Genomic DNA, 4,546 nt, shown 5'->3' on the forward strand with positions numbered 1-4,546 from the left:
GAAGGAAGGAAGGAAGGAAGGAAGGAAGGAAGGAAGGAAGGAAGGAAGGAAGGAAGGAAGGAAGGGGAACAAATAAACAAACTAAGGGTATTATCAAATTCTTTACCACCACAGGAGAGTGGGTGCCTAGCATGCAGCGTGTTCTTGATCCGGTGCCGTTGCACTCTACCTGCGTTACACAAGGCTCACACCATGATTAGGAGCTGTTCTTTTATTTCTCCTGTTTTGTGGATAAGAAAATTAAAGCTCAGAGGCATTAAATAACTTACCTAAGCCACTCTGTTCATCAGGAACTGTACCGGGCTTTTTAATCAAAATTTCTTCGTCTCCAAATTTACCCTTTTTCCTTTGCTCTACTTTCACCCAGCCAGCACCATCTAAAAACCATCATCTTGGCAGACTTGCTCTGCTAAGCACATTTATTAACTGTTTGCCATTACGATATAAATTAAACAAAGGAATCCAAGGTAAACAGTAATCACATAAGAAAATTGCAAATCCCTGTGGGAAAATATTAAAATTCTGAAAAAAATGAAATTAAAGCAATTCACTACATAAGATGATTATTAAGACATGGACCGCGGCTGGATTTTCAGATCTGATACAGTTTTATGCCACATGTAGCATCTAAATTTGTACAAGAAAAATCCCAACCTTGGTGATGGAGAAGATGTTGGGGAACTGCTCGATGTTCAAATATAAGCTATTTGTTAAACTCATCAGATGTTACGCCAATTTGCATGGGGGAGAGAACAAAAACTCCCTTTCATTCCTCACTTACTCTAGACCCATTTTCTGCCCTGGTATTGTGCCTGGATGCTTCTCAATGGGAGCCTCATTCAGGGAGATGAGCAATATCAGAGAAGTCACTAGAAGACAATGTCTTCAAAGTTCATGAGTCTCAAGGACTCCAGAGAAACACACCAGCTGAAACAGGACAAGCATGCCTGTAGTTTTGTCCCGAAAGAAACTCATTCTGATAAATTGATACTATGCAATTCTCTAGAAATTTCAGACCAGGGACAGAAGGGATTGTGAATGTCAAATCCTGAGATCTGCCTCCTGCCTGCCTGAGACATGATTCAGTATCGACTGTAACTTCCAAGTTCCCCTCATAAGGTAGAAGTCTTGTTAGCAGAAGCAGTCCCCTTACTTTCTAGTCAATTTAGCTGAAGAGCAGAGTCCAGAGAAGTAATTCTTTGATTTAGATGTTTACAAACATAGAGTGCTTTGCTATGAATTAATGGTAGCCTGGCCTTTAGAAATGGCATGAGGATAAACTTTTTACCTTAAATGCTTAACATCCTGTGTCAGGAAAATGTCTCCTGATGTACACTGTCCAATCTTGGGGTTTAGCAGAAGAGTACTTAAGAACTGTATCCTTAAATTATTAAAGAATAACTCAAGAAATGTCAAATGCAATAGTTTATAACTGAGCAACTAGCTAATTGGCTCTTTCTAGAATGTTACCAAAGTTTTCAAACATAGAATGCATGCAGTTGGGCTCCTCATTTTCTAGATCATGAAATGAAGGGGTCAAGGGTTAAAGAAAACTCTGGCCAAATGCAGGATAAGAGAGCTTCTCCGTGCACGCTGGGCACTCAGCATTGTGTCCCTTCCAATTGAACCCTGGTGCTTCTCAGACTTTAAAAGATTCCTTTCTTATATAATAATAGTAAATCTGAGGCAAGAAGAGTGAATTAGAAACCCTCCCTCTTATTATTATAGTGAACCAATTACATTGTTAATTGGCCTACATTATATTGTGAAGAATCGTTTAAAATTTTTTTTTTAATTCTACCTGGCTAATTATAAATGGATGGTTCCAGAACACCTTAAGTACCTTCTCCCTCACACAAACTCATTATGGTGAAAAGAGTCTTGATGATTTCAAGACTGTGGCTTGGCTTCGTCTGCCCTCCCTGAGGTCTCTTAGATGAGTCACCATTTTCTCAAGTGTAAGAGAATCCTGTTGCTGCCACTGCCTGGGCCGCAGCGGCTGGAATGACAGAAACTACAGCCAACCACACGTGGGGGCCCTACTTGGATTCTCCTCCCGGCCTCACTCGTCATTAAGCAAATTGTCAGCTCCGTTTAATTACAGTGCTTTTACGACCGCTGCTGATGTAAGAGGCACAGTAGGCACACCTTGTGTTTTTCCAAGCCGGCCTGTGTTTGTAGTGCTGGCAGTTGGGGCCAAAGCAGTTTTCATCTCTCAGAAATGGAGCTAATTTATGTGGGAACCCAGACCCTCTCCACGTTGTTTGTGCTGCCGGCCTCAGTTTGCAGGCTCTAATGAGCCCTTTTTAAGCCATGGAAAAACCCTGTTCGGCTACAAGACTGAATAGCCTTTTAAAACCTGCCACGAGGAAACAAAGATGCTCCCCCAGAAGGACCCAGGCTCACCTTGCACGGCTTCATTGCCTAACCCAAGAGAAGGAGGCTGGGGTAGCACATGAGCCAATGAGCCCTTACAAGCTGTAGTCAGCATTCTTGACCACCTTCGGAGAGGAGAAGAAGCCCCATTGACTAGTTTGATAGAGAAGACTTGAAGTCTGAGGAAATTTGCTGTTTATCTTCCGGCTACTAAAGATCGGAAATTCCCAGCAGAGGCTGCACAGCTGCAAGAGCACTTGCTAAAATGCACAACCCATGAAGCTATCTCCAGGAACCAGCAATGCAGCCAAGCTCATGGCAGGCCCTAGTCAATGTCACCCTAAAGACCCGAAAGGAAAGGATCAGCTGCTTCTGAGGACCGAGTTCACATGTCCCAACTCAACAAAAGCTAAAGAAATCAAAAAGGGGCCCACAGAGGTCGCTCTTGGTAGAAAGCTTGTCTGGTGGGATGGAGGATCTGGGGTGATCTCTAGAACCACAACTGGACATGGCCAATAATGCCAGTACTCTGAAGTAGAGACAGGAGGATCATAAGTTCACAGTCTTTGGTTACACAGCAAGGTGGAGGCCAATTACACTATGTGTGCCCCTTAAAAAAGAAAAAGGAAGGAAAGGAAAGAGAAAGAGGTCGCTCAACCTGGATTCTAAATAATAAAGAGAGAATGGGAGACAACAGTTACAGTGCAACTGGAATTCTATGTGCTAGACACTGTGTTTGGTCACGTGCCCATTTGAACACAAGAATTTCCTCCAGAGTTTTCCATTTGAGTAAATATAATATTAGCACACTGGGCCCCAAGTTCAGACTAATATTTACAGTTCAATGATACTCCATTGTTTTAAAACCTTCTTTGGTAATTGACTCCCCTTTCACAAAAGACTTCAAAATACCTTCTCAAAGCGAAAGCTATGTGAATTGTTCTAGAGCTAAGTGATAAGGGTCCACAACCCTGGAGTTTAAGGCCGGCTACAACTTTTATAAGGAGACAAAATGTATAAGTTAACTTTAAAAATAAGTAAGTAATCAAGTAAATACCTTTTTCATGTGGCCTGTGGAAATGGTTAGCTAACTCTCCTGACCAGAAACCCTACAAAATCAGGAAAAACAAAGGTTCAGATTTTCCTGTTCACTTAAGGGCACCCAAGACACTGCCCTGCCTATCAAGAGCTTGCATATCTGCAAAGTCACCAAGTAACTAAAAGACGGATCTTTAAAGAAGCAGCGTGCCCTTCTCTAGTGGAATCTTGAGGTAGGTAGGTGTGCCCAGGTCAGCCAACAGGGTTGGTTACAGGGTTGGTGGTCCCCAAAGACCAGAACTTCAGGAAATAACCTGAACTTAAGGATGTATATGATGTAGATGATGTAGCCATAGAAGATCCGGAGAACAAAGCACTCGAGATGCACCAGTGAATTCAGAGCACAGGGTCAGATTGACACAAGTTCCCCCTGTCATATTGAGATGATCCTAAGTCAGAAAAAGAGGTTCCTGGAGTGGGGGAAGATATCCCATATCAAAAGGCCAGCCCTAATAACATACATACAAGTATGTATAAGTAACATTGTATATAGATTGAACAGATTGTAGTTATATATGTGTATTTGTGTGTGTGTGTGTGTGTGTGTGTGTGTGTGTGTGTGTGTATGTGTGTGTGTGCAAGAGCAAGAGGGAGTGTTACATGGGAGGGTTTGACGGAATAAAGGGGAGGGGAAAGTGAGGTAATTATAGTGTAATCAAAAAAAATGTTTTTTAAAAAAGATATCCCAGAGGAAACTTAATAAACAAACACATATGGCACAGGAATAAATTCAATATGAATGTAAATAAATTTTTAAGGTTTGATTCAGGCTGGGGAGATGGCTCAGTTGGTACACTCTTTTCTGTGTCAGCATGAAGATCAAGTTCCAGCCCCAGCACCCACAACGAAAGGCTAGTGGTGGGAGGCAGAAACAGGAGGATCCCTGGGACTTGTTGACCATCAGTATAGTGAATGAGTGCACTTCAACTCAGTGAGAGACCCTGTCACTTAAACAAGGCAGAAAGAGATTGAGGACACCTCATGTTGACATCTGGGTTTAAGTGTACCCATACTGGCATGCACAAAAGAACACAGACTGCCATGTGCACACAGGAGCACATACACACACACA

The sequence above is a fragment of the Microtus ochrogaster genome, chromosome 16, assembly GCF_000317375.1.
Source record: "Microtus ochrogaster isolate Prairie Vole_2 chromosome 16, MicOch1.0, whole genome shotgun sequence".
Classification (NCBI taxonomy): domain Eukaryota; kingdom Metazoa; phylum Chordata; class Mammalia; order Rodentia; family Cricetidae; genus Microtus; species Microtus ochrogaster.